General features: G+C 41.5%; 1 protein-coding gene across 1 annotated transcript in view; it reads left to right on the forward strand.

Moving 5' to 3' along the window:
- The window catches only part of LOC124005133 (2-(3-amino-3-carboxypropyl)histidine synthase subunit 1-like), a 127,200-nt gene that overhangs the window by 56,053 nt on the left and 48,604 nt on the right, over window positions 1–22,543 (forward strand). The gene's annotated exons all lie outside the window — the stretch shown is intronic.

Here is a 22,543-nt window from a genome sequence, read left to right on the forward strand (position 1 = left end):
CACGGACAGAAACAAACAGAAACAAACAGAAACAAACAGAAACAAACACACACGGACAGAAACAAACAGAAACAAACAGAAACAAACAGAAACAAACAGAAACAAACAGAAACAAACACACACGGACAGAAACAAACACACACGGACAGAAACAAACAGAAACAAACACACACGGACAGAAACAAACACACACGGACAGAAACAAACAGAAACAAACAGAAACAAACAGAAACAAACAGAAACAAACACACACGGACAGAAACAAACAGAAACAAACACACACGGACAGAAACAAACAGAAACAAACACACACGGACAGAAACAAACACACACGGACAGAAACAAACACACACGGACAGAAACAAACAGAAACAAACAGAAACAAACAGAAACAAACACACACGGACAGAAACAAACAGAAACAAACAGAAACAAACACACACGGACAGAAACAAACAGAAACAAACAGAAACAAACACACACGGACAGAAACAAACAGAAACAAACAGAAACAAACACACACGGACAGAAACAAACAGAAACAAACAGAAACAAACAGAAACAAACACACACGGACAGAAACAAACAGAAACAAACACACACGGACAGAAACAAACAGAAACAAACACACACGGACAGAAACAAACAGAAACAAACAGAAACAAACAGAAACAAACACACACGGACAGAAACAAACAGAAACAAACAGAAACAAACAGAAACAAACACACACGGACAGAAACAAACAGAAACAAACACACACGGACAGAAACAAACAGAAACAAACAGAAACAAACACACACGGACAGAAACAAACAGAAACAAACAGAAACAAACACACACGGACAGAAACAAACAGAAACAAACAGAAACAAACAGAAACAAACACACACGGACAGAAACAAACAGAAACAAACACACACGGACAGAAACAAACAGAAACAAACACACACGGACAGAAACACACACACACGGACAGAAACACACACACACGGACAGAAACAAACACACACGGACAGAAACAAACAGAAACAAACACACACGGACAGAAACAAACAGAAACAAACAGAAACACACACACACGGACAGAAACAAACAGAAACAAACAGAAACAAACACACACGGACAGAAACACACACACACGGACAGAAACAAACAGAAACAAACACACACGGACAGAAACAAACAGAAACAAACACACACGGACAGAAACAAACACACACGGACAGAAACACACACACACGGACAGAAACAAACACACACGGACAGAAACAAACAGAAACAAACACACACGGACAGAAACAAACACACACGGACAGAAACAAACAGAAACAAACACACACGGACAGAAACAAACAGAAACAAACAGAAACACACACACACGGACAGAAACAAACAGAAACAAACAGAAACAAACACACACGGACAGAAACACACACACACGGACAGAAACAAACAGAAACAAACACACACGGACAGAAACAAACACACACGGACAGAAACACACACACACGGACAGAAACAAACAGAAACAAACAGAAACAAACAGAAACAAACACACACGGACAGAAACAAACAGAAACAAACAGAAACAAACAGAAACAAACAGAAACAAACACACACGGACAGAAACAAACAGAAACAAACAGAAACAAACAGAAACAAACAGAAACAAACACACACGGACAGAAACACACACACACACGGACAGAAACAAACAGAAACAAACAGAAACAAACACACACGGACAGAAACAAACAGAAACAAACACACACGGACAGAAACAAACAGAAACAAACAGAAACAAACACACACGGACAGAAACAAACAGAAACAAACAGAAACAAACAGAAACAAACACACACGGACAGAAACAAACAGAAACAAACAGAAACAAACAGAAACAAACACACACGGACAGAAACAAACAGAAACAAACACACACGGACAGAAACAAACAGAAACAAACACACACGGACAGAAACAAACAGAAACAAACAGAAACAAACAGAAACAAACACACACGGACAGAAACAAACAGAAACAAACAGAAACAAACAGAAACAAACAGAAACAAACAGAAACAAACACACACGGACAGAAACAAACACACACGGACAGAAACAAACAGAAACAAACACACACGGACAGAAACAAACACACACGGACAGAAACAAACAGAAACAAACAGAAACAAACAGAAACAAACAGAAACAAACAGAAACAAACACACACGGACAGAAACAAACAGAAACAAACACACACGGACAGAAACAAACAGAAACAAACACACACGGACAGAAACAAACACACACGGACAGAAACAAACACACACGGACAGAAACAAACAGAAACAAACAGAAACAAACAGAAACAAACACACACGGACAGAAACAAACAGAAACAAACAGAAACAAACACACACGGACAGAAACAAACAGAAACAAACAGAAACAAACACACACGGACAGAAACAAACAGAAACAAACAGAAACAAACACACACGGACAGAAACAAACAGAAACAAACAGAAACAAACAGAAACAAACACACACGGACAGAAACAAACAGAAACAAACACACACGGACAGAAACAAACAGAAACAAACACACACGGACAGAAACAAACAGAAACAAACAGAAACAAACAGAAACAAACACACACGGACAGAAACAAACAGAAACAAACAGAAACAAACAGAAACAAACACACACGGACAGAAACAAACAGAAACAAACACACACGGACAGAAACAAACAGAAACAAACAGAAACAAACACACACGGACAGAAACAAACAGAAACAAACAGAAACAAACACACACGGACAGAAACAAACAGAAACAAACAGAAACAAACAGAAACAAACACACACGGACAGAAACAAACAGAAACAAACACACACGGACAGAAAAACAAAACAGAAACAAACACACACGGACAGAAACAAACACACACGGACAGAAACAAACACACACGGACAGAAACAAACACACACGGACAGAAACAAACAGAAACAAACACACACGGACAGAAACAAACAGAAACAAACAGAAACACACACACACGGACAGAAACAAACAGAAACAAACAGAAACAAACACACACGGACAGAAACAACACACACGGACAGAAACAAACAGAAACAAACACACACGGACAGAAACAAACAGAAACAAACACACACACAGAAACAAACACACACACAGAAACACACACACAGGACAGAAACAAACACACACGGACAGAAACAAACAGAAACAAACACACACGGACAGAAACAAACACACACGGACAGAAACAAACAGAAACAAACACACACGGACAGAAACAAACAGACAAACAGACAGAAACAAACAGAAACAAACAGAAACAAACACACACGGACAGAAACACACACACACGGACAGAAACAAACAGACAAACACACACGGACAGAAACAAACACACACGGACAGAAACACACACACACGGACAAACAGAAACAAACACACACGACAGAAACAGACAGAAACAAACAGAAACAAACAGAAACAAACAGAAACAAACAGAAACAAACAGAAACAAACACACACGGACAGAAACAAACAGAAACACACACACACGGACAGAAACAAACAGAAACAAACAGAAACAAACACACACGGACAGAAACAAACAGAAACAAACAGAAACAAACACAAACACACACGGACAGAAACAAACACACACAGAATTAAACAGAAACAAACACACACGGACAGAAACAAACACACACGGACAGAAACAAACACACACACACACACACACACACACACACACACACACACACACACACAGACAGACAGACAGACAGACAGACAGACAGACAGACAGACAGACAGACAGAAACACACACAGACAGACAGACAGACAGAAACACACACACAGACAGACAGACAGACAGACAGACAGACAGACAGACAGACAGACAGACAGACAGACAGACAGACAGACAGACAGACAGAAAAACACACACACAGACAGACAGACAGACAGACAGACAGACAGAAAAAACACACACACACACACAGACAGACAGACAGACAGAAACACACACACACACAGACAGACAGACAGACAAAAACACACACACACACACAGACAGACAGACAGACAAAAACACACACACACACACAGACAGACAAAAACACACACACACACAGACAGACAGACAGACAGACAAAAACACACACACACACACACACAGACAAAAACACACACACACACACAAAAACACACACACAAAAACACACAAAACACACACACACACACACACAAAAACACACACACACACACACACACACACACACACACACACACACACACACACACACACACACACACACACACACACACACACACACACACACACACACACACACACACACACACACACACACACACACACACACACACACACACACACACACTCACACGACTCACAGACACAAGGCATCTACTCATTAGTAATCGAATCCCATCCCTAAAGCATACGCAAACATAAATGCAAACTCCAGGGTTTCCGTTAGCCCCCTCCCAACTGAAAAGCTGTTAAATGACCTGGGGGAAAAAACACCATTGCTTAATAATGCTTATTATTCATTGATGGAAATACATTTGACTGTCAGGCTTATCAGTCTATAGGTTAATTAGCAGAATTAAATTGGCCTGTGTGTATTTTCGTTAGTCATGTATCTTATTTATCCAACACAACTATCACAGCACACAGAGACTATGTTGAGCTGGATTTCTCCTGCAGATCCTCAGCTGGTTGCTGCCGGAAGAAAACATGTTTTTATAAACCCATTCATTACACAACAAACGTTTTATTTGTATTTATTTTTTCTCCATTTTTCTCCCTGATTTCGTGGTATCCAATTTGTAGTTACAGTCTTGTCCCATCGCTGCAACTCCCGTACAGACTTGGGAGAGGCGAAAGTCGAGAGCCGTGCGTCCTCCAAAACACAACACAATCCAGCCAAGGTGCACTGCTTCTTGACACAATGCCCGCTTAACCCGAAAGCCAACTGCACCAATGTGTCGGAGGAAGCACCTGGCCCGCCACAGGAGTCGCTTGAGCATGATGGGACAAGAACATCCCTGCCGGCCAAACCCTCCCCTAACCTGGATGACGCTGGGCCAATTGTGCGCCGCCCCATAGGTCTCCCGGTCGCGGCCGGCTGCGACAGAGCCTGGACTTGAACCAGGATCTCTAGAGGCACAGCTAACACTGCGATGCAGTGCCTTAGACCACAGCTAACACTGCGATGCAGTGCCTTAGACCACAGCTAACACTGCGGTGCAGTGCCTTAGACCACAGCTAACACTGCGATGCAGTGCCTTAGACCACAGCTAACACTGCGATGCAGTGCCTTAGACCACAGCTAACACTGCGATGCAGTGCCTTAGACCACAGCTAACACTGCGGTGCAGTGCCTTAGACCACAGCTAACACTGCGATGCAGTGCCTTAGACCACAGCTAACACTGCGATGCAGTGCCTTAGACCACAGCTAACACTGCGATGCAGTGCCTTAGACCACAGCTAACACTGCGGTGCAGTGCCTTAGACCACAGCTAACACTGCGATGCAGTGCCTTAGACCACAGCTAACACTGCGGTGCAGTGCCTTAGACCACAGCTAACACTGCGGGGCAGTGCCTTAGACCACAGCTAACACTGCGGTGCAGTGCCTTAGACCACAGCTAACACTGCGGTGCAGTGACTTAGACCACAGCTAACACTGCGGTGCAGTGACTTAGACCACAGCTAACACTGCGTTGCAGTGCCTTAGACCACAGCTAACACTGCGGTGCAGTGACTTAGACCACAGATAACTCTGTGGTGCAGTGCCTTAGAGCACTGTGCCACTAGGGAGCCGCCCATTGCACAACAATTCTAAATGCAATTGCATGTTAAAAACAGTTTTGTGCACTATTAAAAATATATACTATTTTGATTTCTCAACTGGAAATTGAATCGTGCCTCCCATTCACCAGTCAAGTGCAGGAAACAGGCTATCAACACGTCACCCACCACTTTACAATGTGACCTGGAGGCAGTATGTATGCATTTTGAAAACTTACTTCATTGTTTGAAACCTAAATGTTTATTTCATATTATGGAGGCATGTCTTTTACCCTGTTTCAAAGTAGGCAAAATCCCACCATTGAAACATGGATGCAATTAAAAACGTTTTTGTTTCTCAAAATAATTGTCACGTAGTTAATCATAAAATTCTGAATTAAAATGATAAAAAATATCAAAGTTAAGTCAACTAATGCAAAATCAACAGCCTCTGCCATATGGACACATTGATACACTGTGATCCATTAGCGCCTAAAGAAATGAGCGCATGAAACTCATAGCTTATAGGCCAATGCAGCAATAGGCCTATAACTTCCATTGTGCTTTCACATTGAGGATGGGAGATTATTGGAAAGATTTATCAACTAGTTTACTGTGAGGATCTATACCTTTAATATATTACATTTGCTATGGATGGGAAAAAAACAACACTTTCATTCATTTCCAGACCAGGTACTTACTTCTATGAGTGTTCAGGTGCGCTTGCTCCCTCAACATTTTCAGGACAGAGAAACCAGACTTATGCGTATTGCTGACATGGAGCACTCCAAACAACGAAAAAATAAGAAAAAAAGGACAAATCTCGTAAATTTTGCTTATGAAATAAACCATATCTTATTTCTCAAAAATGTAGCAGGTTGTGAACTCTCCAAATAACATTTCCACTCCAAGAATGAGAACGGTAAATGACTGTAATTAATACATGCATTAACAGAAATGTATGTAAACAAATGACGCAGATTAACGGTATATATTCTACTGGTGACATACAGTACCAGTCACAGGTTTGGACACACCTAGTCATTAAAGGGTTTTTCTTTATTTGTAGTATTTTCTAACACATATGGATTCATATAGTAACCAAAAAAGTGTTAAACAAATGAAAACATATTTTCTATTTGAGATTCTTCAAAGTAGCCACCCTTTATCTTGATGACAGCTTTGTACACTTGTCACCTGGAATGAATTTCAATTAAACTGCCTGCCTGCCAAATTAAACTGCCTGCTACTCTGCCATAAAAGCTAGAATATGCATATAATTAGTAGATTTGGATAGAAAACACTCTGACGTTTCTAAAACTGTTTGAATGATATCTGTGAGTATAACAGACCTCATATGGCAGGCAAAAACCTGGAAAAAAATCCAACCATGAAGTGGGAAATCTGAGGTTTGTAGTTTTTCGACTCTTGCCCTATCGAATACACAGTGTATGTGGGGTCATGTTGCACTTCCTAAGGCTTCCACAAGATGTCAACAGTCTTTAGAACCTTTTTTTGATGCTCTACTGTGATGTGGGATCGAATGAACGGGGAATGAGTCAGAGGTCTGCCAGCAGCCACGAGCTCAGTCTCGCGCGTTCCCATTCCATTTCTTTTCTGAAGACAAAGGAATTCTCCGTTTGCAATACTATTGAAGATTTATATTAAAAACATCCTAAAGATTGATTCTATACATCGTTTGACATGTTTCTATGGACTGTAATGGAGCTTTTGGACTTTGTCTGCTCGTGCGTCATGAAGTTGGATTACTGGGCTGAATGCGCTAACATCAATTTGGACATAAATTATGGACATTATCGAACAAAACAAACCTTTATTGTGGAACTGGGATTCCCGGGAGTGCATTCTGATGAAGATCATCAAAGGTAAGTGAATATTTATAATGCTATTTCTGACTTCTGTTGACTCCAACCTGGCGGATATCAATTTGGCTTGTTGTCGTCGGAGCACCGTACTCAGATTATTGCATGGTTTGCTTTCACGTTAAAGTTTTTAAAAATCTGACACAGCGGTTGCATTAAGGAGAAGTATATATTTAATTCTGTGAATAACACTTATACCGTTTATCAATGTTTATTATGAGTATTTCTGTAAATTGATGTGGCTCTCTGCAAAATCACAGGATGTTTTGGAACTACTGAACATAACACGCCAATGTAAACTCCGATTTTTGGATATAAATATGAACTTTACCGAACAAAACATGTATGTATTGTGTAACATGAAGTCCTATGAGTGTCATCTGATGAAGGTCATCAAAGGTTAGTGATTCCTTTGATCTATATTTATGCTTTTTGTGACTCCTATCTTTGGCTGGAAAAATGGCTGTGTTTTTTTGACTTGGCTATGACCTAACATAATCATATGTTGTGCTTTCGCGGGAAAAAGCATTTTTGAAATCGGAGATGATGGGTAGATTAACAAGATGTTTATCTTTCATTTGCTATATTGGACTTATTAATGTGTGAAAGTTACATATTTCTAAAAAATATATTTGAAATTCGCGCACTGCCTTTTCAGTGGAATGTTGTCGAGGGGTTCCGCTAGCGGAACGCCTGCCCTAGAAAGGTTAACGGGTGTGCCTTGTTAAAAGTTCATTTTTGGAATTTCTTTCCTTAAAGCATTTGTGCCAATCAGTTGTGTTGTGACAAGGTAGGGTTGGTATATAGAAGATAGGCCTATTTGGCAAAAGAACAGCTCAAATAATCAAAGAGAAACAACAGTCCATCATTATTTGAAGACATGAAGGTCAGTCAATCTGGAAAATGTCAAGATCTTTGAAAGTTTCTTCAAGTGCATACACAAAAAATCAAATCCAATTTTATTTGTCACGTACACATGGTTAGCAGATGTTAATGCCAGTGTAGCGAAATGCTTGTGCTTCTAGTTCCGACAATGCAGTGATAACCAACAAGTAATCTAACTAACAATTCCTAAACTACTGTCTTATACACAGTGTAAGGGGGATAAAGAATATGTACATAAGGATATATGAATGTGTGATGGTACAGAGCAGCATAGGCAAGATACAGTAGATGGTATCGAGTACAGTATATACATATAAGATGAGTATGTAAACAAAGTGGCATAGTTAAAGTGGCTAGTGATACATGTATTACATAAGGATGCAGTCGATGATATAGAGTACAGTATATACGTATGCATATGAGATGAATAATGTAGGGTAAGTAACATTATATAAGGTAGCATTGTTTAAAGTGGCTAGTGATATATTTACATCCTTTCCCATCAATTCCCATTATTAAAGTGGCTGGAGTTGAGTCAGTGTGTTGGCAGCGGCCACTCAATGTTAGTGGTGGCTGTTTAACAGTCTGATGGCCTTGAGATAGAAGCTGTTTTTCAGTCTCTCGGTCCCAGCTTTGATGCACCTGTACTGACCTTGCCTTCTGGATGATAGCGGGGTGAACAGGCAGTGGCTCGGGTGGTTGATGTCCTTGATGATCTTTATGGCCTTCCTGTAACATCGGGTGGTGTAGGTGTCCTGGAGGGCAGGTAGTTTGCCCCCGGTGATGCGTTGTGCAGACCTCACTACCCTCTGGAGAGCCTTACGGTTGAGGGCGGAGCAGTTTCCGTACCAGGCGGTGATACAGCCCGCCAGGATGCTCTCGATTGTACATCTGTAGAAGTTTGTGAGTGCTTTTGGTGACAAGCCAAATTTCTTCAGCCTCCCGAGGTTGAAGAGGCGCTGCTGCGCCTTCTTCACGATGCTGTCTGTGTGAGTGGACCAATTCGGTTTGTCTGTGATGTGTATGCCGAGGAACTTAAAACTTGCTACCCTCTCCACTACTGTTCCATCGATGTGGATAGGGGGGTGTTCCCTCTGCTGTTTCCTGAAGTCCACAATCATCTCCTTAGTTTTGTTGACGTTGAGTGTGAGGTTACCATCAAGCGCTATGATGAAACTGTCTCTCATGAGGACCGCCACAGGAATGGAAGACCAAAAGTTACCTCAGCTGCAGAGGATCAGTTCATTGGTGTTACCAGCCCAAATAAATGCTTCACAGAGTTCAAGTAACAGACACATCTCAACATCAACCTTTCAGAGGAGACTGCATGGTCGAATTGTTGCAAAGAAACCACGACTAAAGGTCACCAATAAGAAGAGACTTGCTTGGGCCAAGAAACACAAGCAATGGACATTAGACTGGTGGAAATCTGTCCTTTTGGCCTGAAGAGTACAAATGTGATATTTTTGGTTCCAACTGCCATGTCTTTGTGAGACGCAGAGTAGGTGAACGGATGATCTCTGCGTGTGTGGTTCCCACCGTGAAGCATGGTGTGGGGGTGCTTTGCTGGTGACACTGTCAGTGATTTATTTAGAATTCATGGCACACTTAACCAGCATGGCTACCACAGTACTCTGCAGCGATGCAGTGATCATCGCGTTTTCACTTAGTGGGGCTGTCATTTGTTTTTCAACAGGACAATGACCCAAAACACCACCATGCTGTGTAAGGGCTATTTGACCAATAAGGAGAGTGATGGGATGCTACATCAGATGACCTGGCCTCCACAATCACCTGACCTCAATCCAATTGAGATGGTTTGTGATGATTTAGACAGCAGAGTGAAGGAAAGCAGCATATGTTCAGCATATGTGTGAACTCCTTCGACTGTTGGACAAGCATTTCAGGTGGCGCTGGTTGAGAGAATGCCAAGTGTGCAAAGCCGTCATCAAAGGAAAGGGTGGAATCTCAAATATATTTAGTTTTGTTGAACACTTTGTTCCTTACAACATGTTTCAATATATGTTATTTCATAATTTTGATGTCATCACTATTATTCTACAATGTACAACATAGTAAAAATAAAGAAAAACCCTTGAAATGAGTAGGTGTGTCAACTTTTGACTGGTACTGTGTATGTATGTGTGTGTATGGTACGGTGTGTGCGTGCGTGCACAGTTGAAGTCGGAAGTTTATATACACCTTAGCCAAATACATTTAAACCCAGTTTTTAACAAATTATTGACATTTAATCTTAGTACACATTCCCTGTCTTAGGTCAGTTAGGATCACCACTTATTTTAAGAATGTTAAATGTCAGAATAATAGTAGAGAGAATGATTTATTTCAGCTTTTATTTATTTCATCACATTCCCAGTGGGTGAGAAGTTTACATACACTCAATTAGTATTTGGTAGCATTGCCTTTAAATTGTTTAACTTGGGTCCAACATTTCGGGTAGCCTTCCACAAGCTTCCCACAATAAGTTGGGTGAATTTGGACCCATTCCTCCTGACAGAGCTGGTGTAACTGAGGCAGGTTTGTAGACCTCCTTGCTCGCATGCACTTTTTCAGTTCTGCCCACAAATGTTCTATAGGGTTGAGGTCAGGGCTTTGTGATGGTCACTCCAATACCTTGACTTTGTTGTCCTTAAGCTATATTGCCACAACTTTGGAAGTGTGCTTGGGGTCATTGACCATTTAGAAGACCCATTTGTGACCAAGCTTTAACTTCCTGACTCTGATGTCTTGAGATGTTGCTTCAATATATCCACATAATTTACATCCCTCATGATGCCATCTATTTTGTGAGGTGCACCGGTCCCTCCTGCAGCAAAGCACCCCCACGGTGCCACCACCGTGCTTCACGGTTGGGATGGTCTTCTTCGGCTTGCCAGCATCCCCCTTTTTCCTCCAAACATAACAATAGTCCTTATGACCAAACAGTTCTATTTTTGTTTCATCAGACCAAAGGACATTTCTCCAAAAGTGCGATCTTTGTCCCCATATGCAGTTGTAAACCGTAGTCTAGCTTTTTTATGGCGGTTTTGGATCATTGGCTTCTTCCATGCTGAGTGGCCTTTCAGGTTATGTCGATATAGGACTCGTTTTACTGTGGATATAGATACTTTTGTACCCGTTTTTCCTCCAGCATCTTCACAAGGTCCTTTGCTGCTGTTCTGGGATTGATTTGCACTTTTCTCACCAAAGTAGGTTCAACGAGTTTTAATGACTCCGACCTAAGTTTATGTTAACTTCCAAAATCAAATGTATGTAAAAAACTGTTCAACTGTTATTAAAAAAAATAAATAATAATAAATAAAATGGTTAAAAAAAAGTTTAAAAAAATAATATATATATATATATATATATATAGCAAAAAAATCTCTTTAATTTTTTTTATGTTTGAAAATGCCATTTCTTTGGCTGCTTCATTACATGCGTGTTGTGTTCTGTTAAGATGCATTATCATCATCTACATGTGACTTCTGTCCTTCTGAGCACTGGAATAGAAATCTGACACACACACACACACACACACACACACACACACACACACACACACACACACACACACACACACACACACACACACACACACACACACACACACACACACACACACACACACACACACACACACACACACACACACACACACACACACACACACACACACACACACACACACACACACACACAGGGCATAAGTATGATAGATGGACACCATGGCCTCCAGCCATGTTATAAAACAGCAAGATCAATACCAGCAGCACATACAGAATGTAGGTTTTGTACTATAAGTGCCTGACTCTGGGTAGTACTCAATAGCTCAGTATGTGTGCTTAGCTGCAGCTTTGTAAGGCCTGTCAGACCTTTAGAGGCTGGACAGCAGCACATTTACTCAGACGATCAATGGAAAACATGCATTAGGGCTGTCCTTTGAAAAGCCTGTTCAGATCTTAAGGACCCTTCATTCCCTGCGCTGCTCTCAATCCTGTCTGCAGCACAATATAGCAGGAAATGCTGAATCGATATTTGTGAAATCTCCTTGGCAGAGCGAGTTGAACAAGGCTCACTCTCCCAAATACCACACCTGACCACAAGAATATTAATCTAATACACCAGCTGACTGCTTTAACAAACCAACAAGCAAACAATACATACTCTCTAACCAACCAACAGACACACAACACCCACTCTCTGTGTTCTGCACTTACATACAAGAGAATATGTCTAGAAGGCCAGCATCCCACAATCGCCTCTTCACTGTTGACTTTGAGGGTACTATTTAATGAAGCTGTCAGTTGAGGACTTGTGAGGCGTCTGTTTCCGTAACCAGACACTCTAATATACTTGTCCTTTTGCTCAGTTGTGCACCGGGGCTTCCCACTCCTCTTTTTATTCTGGTTAGAGACAATTTGCATGAAGGGAGTAGTACACAGCATTGTATGATATCTTCAGTTTCTTGGCAATTTCTCACATGGAATAGCCTTCATTTCTCAGAAAAATAATAGACTGACAAGTTTGAGAAGAAAGATCTTTGTTTCTGGCCATTTTGAGCCTGTAATCGAACCCACAAATGCTGATGCTCCAAATACTCAACTAGTCTAAACTAGTCCAGTTTTATTGCTTCTTTAATCAGAACAACAGTTTTCAGCTGTGCTAACATAATTGCAAAAGGCTTTTCTAATGATCAATTAGCCTTTTAAAACGATAAACTTGGATTAACTAACACAACGTGCCATTGGAACACAGAAGAGATGGTTGCTGATAATGGGCCTCTGTATGCCTATGTAGATATTCCATTAAAAATCATCCGTTTTTAGCTACAATAGTCATTTACAATATTAACTATGTCTACGCTGTATTTCTGACCAGAGGTAGCCATGTGAAAACTATATATTTTTTACAATTTTAACCTTGCTAGTCAGTTAAGAACAAATTATTCTTTTCAATGACAGTCTAGGAACAACTGCCTTGTTCAGGGGCAGACCGACAGATTTTTACCTTGTCAGCTGGGGGATTCGATCTTGCAACCTTTCGGTTACTAGTCCAACGCTCTAACGACTAGGCTACCTGCTGCTTGATTAGACATGTACATAAAAGTGCTCATGTCAAATTCTGACCGACCGGCTCAATTTGGTCTTATGTAGCAAAAATTGAAATGGTGTGTTTTACATTGGATAAAAGTAGATACTCAGGGCTAGAAAATTGTATATCATACACTACAGTTCAGGAACAATGGGAAAGTAATTCTGCTTTGAAAGTTGATAAACTTGTAACCCTACTTTTGAGAAATTGACCTTTGAATGTTTTGGTACCTACTGGAGAGCTCTTCTTTGTCTACACCCATTCAGCATCGTTCACACCCTCTTAAGCTTTATCCCCACCCATCTCTTGCATGGTGACAGGGGCAGTATTTTCACGTCCGGATCAAATGCATGCCCAAATTCAACTGCCTGCTACTCATTCCCAGAAGATAAGATATGCATATTATTAGTAGATTTGGATAGAAAACATTTTGAAGTTTCTAAAACTGTTTGAATCATGTTGGTGAGTATAACAGAACCTCGAAACCTCGAGGACAAACCATTCAGATTTTTTGTTGTTGTTGAGGTCACTCTCTTTTCAATGGGTTTTCATTGGGAATCCAGATTTCTAAGGGACCTTCTTGCAGTTCCTACCGCTTCCACTGGATGTCACCAGTCTTTAGAAATTGGTTGAGGTTTTTTCCTTTGTGTAATGAAGTAGCCCTGTTCAGAACAAGGGTCACTTGTAGTGTACTGTTACATAGAGGTGCGTGACCAGAAAGCAAGCTACAGTTTGTTTTCCTCCTGTATTGAACACAGATCATGACCATTTTACTCGCCTTAGCAGAGCTGGTTAGGCTTTTTCTCCTCAATTTTTGTGATATCCAAATTGGTAGTTACGGTCTTGTCCCATCGCTGCACCAGCTGCATGGTCTCGGGAGAGGCGAAGGTCAAGAGCCGTGCATCCTCCAAAGCACGACCCCGCCAAGCCTCACTGCTTCTTGAAACAATGCTCGCTTAACTTGGAAGCCAGCCGCACCAATGTATCGGAGGAAACGCCATACACCTGGTGACCGTGTCAGCATGCATTGCGCCCGGCCCTCCACAGGAGTCGCTAGAGCGCGATGGGACAAGGACAGCGCAGCCGGCCAAACCCTCCCCTAATCCGGACGATGTTTGGCCAATTGTACGCCGCCTTATGGGTCGGTCGGTCGCAACACAGCCTCGGATCGAACCAACGTCTGTAGTGGTTAGGCTGTTTTATGTTATCCAAAGCCTTGGTGACTGCAACTGTGCTACTGGCAACAATTTATGATTTTTTTTTTGCCAACGGCCATATTCAACAGGTGTTGAGCATTTGTAAATTTGTCAGTTATTCTGCGCTCTTTACCAGCTATGTCTATGAACAGCTGTCATGTCGCAGTGACATCATGAACATTCTATTGAAATGGATACGTGCATATTGGAGTTGTTTTATTCAGCCCTCGCAAAAGAGTCACCTTCTTAAGCTTAGCAGATAGATAAACTCAGTACAACTACTGTGTTGAAGGAGGATTTATTGCCACCGCTTCGTAGGTACGGTAATAGTGACAGAAATTAGTCAAACTAAAATATAGAAAGAAAAGAACAATGGGTATAACTTATTGTATGCTAGCTGATTACGGGGCTTAATTCTCAATATGGTATTTGTATACATGTTCATAAACAGAAATATGCATCATTATGCACTCAGACGAGAGGCAGACTAGATTGCCAGAGCGAATTTCCCAGCTACGTCTATCAACAGCGGTGGTGTCGCAATGAATTCATGAACGTTCTATTGAAATGGATACTTGCATAGTGGAGTATTTAGGTAAGGCATGTAGCTAGCTAGCTAAACAATGAACCATAATCCCAACTCATGATGTTACTGCTCTGCATGAATCTGCAGGTAGCTGACCAAACAGGTTCAATGTTAGCTAGCTAACATTAGGCTATAACTATCAAAGCAAATGGCCCTGAGATAAGAATATTACTACACAGATCATACACATAATGTTAGCTAGCGAGCCAGCTAACGTTAGCTAGCTAGCTAACAGTGTACTTTTAACTTGAAATGAAAACAACTTTTTGACTAAACTAGAAATGTGTAATGTCTGAAAATGTAGGTAGCTTTCTTAATTGTATAACGTAAACTCACTCACTTTTGTACACCGCCTTGGTCCGTACAATTTACCTCATTTGAGCACCCAAAAAAACGTAGTACTTCCAGATCAACTGTAATGTCAATACCATTGTAAAGCACAATTTCTCCCCTTTCCAACAAAATCCATGACGAGACCTCCACGCTGCCCGTTTCTGCATAATTCAAGAAGGCAATGAGCTCCGTCGGGTCTTTTTAAAAATGGTGGGTGGGGAAGCGAAACTAATGAGTGATAGTGAGAAGTAGAGATGACGTGTGGGGAAACAGCTTTTTTCCCTCGCTCTTTCCAACTTATCACCTTATCGCCTCTAAAATGTAAGTAAAGCACTATATACATTATATAATGTGTAATTATACATACCTATTTGAAGGTTTGAATCGGGTTTTTAGGGCGGTGCTAAAGTGATCTTCAGAAGTTAACAGTGGCTTTTGAGAGTCATGATCACTTGCAGTGATGATGCAAAAAAAATTACTTGGTATCCCCCTTACCCCGTCACTGTCCATTTCTTGTTTTTAAACGATGAGAGAAGTGCTACACCTGGCAGAGAGAGAGTGTAAGACAAAAATAGTAGAGTGTAAGACAGAAATAGTTGCTTTATGCGTGCTGTACGTTACGGCATGACACGTCACGATGTAACGGAGGGTCAGTTTTTTTCAACTTTTCTCCAATACTATAGAGCCATTACCATGTCGATCAATGCTTGAATAGAAATGTAGTTCATACCCCAGACATTGATGTCAACACAGTCGCTACAGTCCCATTAGTTTTATTTGCAGCCTCGTTTGAATGTCGCGGTTGCGCACATTTGTACGGAATGGGGTGAGTTTACTTTACATTTCTGAACGCTTCTCCCTCTCTGTCACGGAAGCCATGGTTGCTCTTAGTTTGAAGATGTTATCCGGAGACAGGTGTTTTCTCCATCTCCTTAGCTATCATACTGTAATTCCACTGATTTCAAAATGCGGTCCTCCAGAAAGTGGAGAGCAACACTTAATGCAGTTCTACTACACAATATATATATATATTTTTAATAGCTGCTTTAGACAGACTTACCCTCACATACTGACCAGCTCAAATAGACAGAAGCGTGGCAGACCAATCCGAACTCATCTCTCGGCATGTCCAGCCCACTCATTATCTCAATCATGGCTAAACCAACTAGGCTGATAATTTAACAATTGTATTTGTATTTACAGATTGCATACACATTTGTTATTAAGGCACATTTAAGTCCACATGTTCCAGAAGGCATTTCTGCAACAACATCAAAAATAATTTTGATTTTAAAAAAAAGTTTACATTCAAAGGGCTCTCCCAGACGCGCGACATACGCCTAGTGTTCTGAAACGAGTCACAATTGGCTGCCTATTTAATAAGATAGAGAACAAGCTATGAAGGAAGCATACTGAATTTTTGGTGCAGGTAGACTAGCGCAAAAATAATATGGCGATATTGTCAAAACGATACTGTATATCGTCAAAAGTAATATCCCGATATGTAACTGTATTTAATTTCCCCCCCCTCATCACTATAGTCCAAATGCTGTATTAAAACAATTAAATGATCTATGAAGTTGGTGGGCATCAGGACTTGGGTCAATACCATATCAAGTTCAGTGGTAAAAATGTGCTTAACAAGTCACATAATAAGTCGCATGGACTCACTCTGTGCAATAATAGTGTTTAACATGATTTTTGAATGACTACCTCATCTCTAAATCCCACACGTACAATTATCTGTAAGTTCCCTCAATCGAGCAGTGAATTTCAAACACAGATTCAAACACAAAGATCAGGGCTGTTTTCCAATGCCTCGCAATGAAGGGCACCTATAGGTAGATGGGTAATAAAGCAGACATTGAATATTAATTTGACGGTGAAGTTATTCATTACACTTTGGAGGATATATCAATACATCCAGTCACTACAAAGATACAGGCGTCCTTCCTAACTCAGTTGCAGGAGAAGAAAGAAACCGCTCAGGGATTTCACCTTGAGGCCAATGGTGACATTAAAACAGTTACAGAGTTGAATGGCTGTGATAGGGGGAAACTGAGGATGGATCAACAACATTGTAGTTACTCCACAATACTGACCTAAATGACAGAGTGAAGAGGTCTGTACAGAATACAAATGTTCCAAAACATGAATCCGGTTTGCGATAAGGCACTAAAGTAAAACTGCAAAAAATGTGGCAAAGAAATTAACTTAATGACCTTAATGCAAAGCATAATGTTTGGGGTCAACACATCACTGAGTACCACACTTCATATTTTCAATATGGTGGCGGCTGCATCCTGTTATGGGTATTCTTATAAATGTCAAGAACTTGGGAGTTTTGGGGAGATTAAAATACACGGAATAGCGCTAAGCACAGGCAAATTCCTGGAGGAAAACTGGGTTCAGTCTGCTTTCTACCAGACACAGGGAGATGAATTCACCTTTCAGCAGGACAATAACCTAAAACACTAGGCCAAATATACACTGGAGTTGCTTACCAAGACGACATTGAATGTTCCTGAGTTGCCTAGTTACAGTTTTGACTTAAATTGGCTTGAAAATGTATGGCAAGGTTTAAAAATGACTTTCTAGCAATAATCAACAACCAACTTGACAGAGCTTGAAGAATAAAAAAGAATAAACAGATGAATGTGCCAATATTGTACAATGCAAAGCTCTTCGAGACTTACCCAGAAAGACTTCTGGCTGTAATCGCTGCAGAAGGTGATTCTAACATGTCTAACAGGTATCGGGTGTGAATAGCTATGTAAATGAATTATTAATGTTTTTCATTTTCAATACATTTGCAAACATTAAAAAAAAACACATCAAAAAGGAAAGAAAGGAGGACCAAGGCACTCTTCATATAATGAATTACAATACCTTTATTAGTATGGCATGTTCAATAGAAACTACTAAACTAACGAGTTTCGGCTGCATGGCCTTCGTCAGGGAGTACAAAAAAAGAATACAATGTCCTCGTTTGAACAGCTTTTCCAATTAGCCCTAATTAGAAGAGCGAGTGGTTACAAAATTGATTGGACACACCTAATAAGCAATACTATACACATTAAAAAGGGAAATACTGTAGCTAAGTTATCATAAAAATACAACTCCAAGCTAGAAGTATCAGAAGACTAAAAGGTAATTCTAATTAGATATGACTGGGAGAGCAAAAATAAGAAAGCAATATGTTCTATAGTACACTAGAACACAGCAAAACATGAACAACAGTCTAAACATAGCGGAGGGCAATTAAGCAAAACGTCCACTAGATGACAGCAAATGGACTTATCACGACCCAACAGGAAGGGTGAGAAATACATATCTTCATTTAAAACAAGGTATTTAGAGGAAGCATTTAAAAATAACTGTTTTCCCTTTGTCATTATGATGTATTGTGTGTAGATGGGTGAGAAAATGTGGAATAAGTCAAGGGATATGAATACTTTCTGAAGGCACTGTATGTATTCATCATATAATTCACATGTCATGTGAAGGGAACAAATGAACCTGTACTTGAAACACGATGGTTGAAATTCAAATTCCAAGAATCTAAACGGCCAATCATTATCAATGAGTATTTGGCAGTCCTCCCTGAACTGACTGAATTGAAATGGAATTGACCCAACCTTGGCGGACGGTCTGCGTTCTCTCTGTTCTGTGAGGAGTGGAGGAGGTCTCTATAGCTGTGGTTGACTGATAGCAGTCAGCATCACATGAAGTGGAAGTGTTGAGGCTTCATCAGCAACACAACTAAAGGTGTCAGTCACCTGCAGGAGATGAGACACTCTGCCCTCCTTGACTGACACATGAAAATGCTGTCTCCCTCCTATCTCTCTCTCTCCATCTATTTTTCTTTTTTTTCCTATTGCTACCGGTCATCTTTCATTCAGACTTGTTTCTCTCTGTCCCACCTGCTGTGGCTTTGTGTGCATCTGCGTGTGCATGCATTGGTGTGTGTGTATATGTGTGGCCTGTTCTCATGTCTTATTGAGTGTTTGTATGAGTGAGAAAATAAGTGAGTGAGTGATTTGAAGGAGTGTATGGGAGTGAGTAATAGAAATGGAGAATGTGTTAAAGAGAAAGGAGGAGGAAATGAAAGAGAGTGAGTTGGGGCTGTCTCATTGGCAGTGGCTTTCATTGCAGTGACAAGGTGCTCTCAGAAAGCCGTGCTAATGTGATCAGAGAATGGATCGATCCCACTGCTGTGCCCTTTGTTTTTGGGAGCACCTGTAAACATGCTGCAGCTGTATGTCTGTCTGCTTTGCTTGGAGACGTGGGGACTTCATTCAGTGTTCCCTTAGTCACTTACCACCGCCACAGCCCATCATCTCCTCAGCCCAGCCGCCTGTTATTCCCTCTCCCTCTTGTCTGTCTGTCTTGTCTGCCCGCTGTCTCCCTGTCTGTCTGCTGTCTCTGTCTACATGCCGGACTGCTGTCTGTCTGTCTGTCTGTCTCCTCCCTGCCTGCTGTCTGTCTGTCTCCTCCCTGCCTGTCTGTCTGCTGTCTCTCTCTACATGCCGGACTGCTGTCTGTCTGTCTCCTCCCTGCCTGTCTGTCTGTCTGTCTCCTCCCTGCCTGTCTGTCTGCTGTCTCTGTCTACATGTCTGTCTGCTGTCTCTGTCTACATGTCTGTCTGCTGTCTGTCTGTCTCCTCCCTGCCTGTCTGTCTGCTGTCTCTGTCTACATGCCGGACTGCTGTCTGTCTGTCTCCTCCCTGCCTTTCTGCCTGCTGTCTCTGTCTACATGCCGGACTGCTGTCTGTCTGCTGTCTCTGTCTACATGCCGGACTGCTGTCTGTATGTCTCCTCCCTGCCTGTCTGTCTGCTGTCTCTGTCTACATGCCGGACTGCTGTCTGTCTGTCTCCTCCCTGCCTGTCTGTCTGCTGTCTCTGTCTACATGCCGGACTGCTGTCTGTCTGTCTCCTCCCTGCCTGCTGTCTGTCTGTCTCCTCCCTGCCTGCTGTCTGTCTGTCTCCTCCCTGCCTGCTGTCTGTCTGTCTCCTCCCTGCCTGTCTGTCTGCTGTCTGTCTGTCTGTCTCCTCCCTGCCTGCTGTCTGTCTGTCTCCTCCCTGCCTGTCTGTCTGCTGTCTCTGTCTACATGCCGGACTGCTGTCTGTCTCCTCCCTGCCTGCTGTCTGTCTGTCTCATCCCTGCCTGTCTGTCTGCTGTCTGTCTGCTGTCTGTCTGCCTACGTGTTTGTCTGTCTGCCTGCCTAGCTGGGCAAGTGTAGTCTTTACTCCTTGTCTGTCCCCAGTTCCACAACATCTCCCCATTCCAACCACCTTGTATTTGTAACTTCTCTCTGTCTCCCAGTTAGACCTGTTTCTTACTATCCATCTCTCTCTGTCCTTCCTTCCTGATACTGCTACCCATTTATCACTCCTGATGCCTGGTAATTGACAATTCCAAATCCTCTCTTTCTCTTTCTCCCGTTACCCCTGTATTTTAATATATACAGTACATTACCTCTCCCTATCCCACCCAAAATTGAATGACAATTTGTTTTCTTCCAGCCCACTTCTTTAACTAGTAGGACTGGAAATAACCAGGGACCTCACGATACATTATTATCACGATACTTAGGTGCCGATATGTATTGTGATTCTCACGATTAGATTAATTGCGGTTAGACTTTATTATGATGTGATGTTCCAAACATATTGCTCACTCTACACTGAGTGTACAAAACATTAAGAACATCTGCTCTTTCCATGACAGACTGACCAGGTGAATCCAGGTGAAAGTTATGATCCCTTTTTGATGTCACTTGTTAAATCCCCTGCAATCAGTGTAGATGAAGGGGAGGAGACAGGCTAAATAAGGATTTTTAAGCCATGAGACAATTGACACATGGATTGTGTATGTGTGTCATTCAGAGGGTGAATAGGCAAGACAAAAAATGTAAGTGCCTTTTGAAGGGGGTCTGGTAGTAGGTGCCAGGAGCACTGGTTTGTGTCAAGAACTGCAACGCTGCTGGGGTTTTCACGCTCAACAGTTTCCCATGTGCATCAAGAATGGTCCACCACCCAAAGGACATCCAGCCAACTTAACACAATTGTAGGAAACATTGGAGTCAACATGGGCCTGCATCCCTGTGGAACGCTTTAGACACCTTGTTGAGTCCATGCCCCGATGAATTGAGGCTGTTCTGAGGGCAAAGGGGGGTGTAACTAACTGTCCTAATGTTTGGTATACTCAGTGTATGTCTGCTGCAGAGAGGCGAGAGACCATGAGAAAATGTGTTTTTTATCACCCATGGAAATCAAAGTGCTAAAAACATTTTGGCTCACGATTTCAAATAAGATGGAGGACAAGCAAGAGGATGAATTATACCAGCGTTTTGGCACAGGTCCAGACAATTAGCGCAACCTAGCAAATGTATTATTATTATTCTTTTTTTAGAATTGTTTTATTTTTATTTTTTATTTTTTTACATTTCGGTACATGGAGTCAAAGTATAAATATAATATCGTCCAAAATAATATTGTGATATGTAGCTGTTTTGGTGTTGTCCCCCATCTCCTCTTCATTTCTGCTTCTATCTATAAAACCACAAACTATCTACTAGTAAAGTGTTGTGATCTTCCATCCCTCTCTCCCTGTCGCGCCTTCTCCGCTTTTATCTCTTATTCATACGTCTGCAGCATCAAATGAGCTACATTACAAATGTTTCAACGTTTAAATGGC

This window comes from Oncorhynchus gorbuscha, linkage group LG19 (assembly GCF_021184085.1).
Source record: "Oncorhynchus gorbuscha isolate QuinsamMale2020 ecotype Even-year linkage group LG19, OgorEven_v1.0, whole genome shotgun sequence".
NCBI lineage: Eukaryota > Metazoa > Chordata > Actinopteri > Salmoniformes > Salmonidae > Oncorhynchus > Oncorhynchus gorbuscha.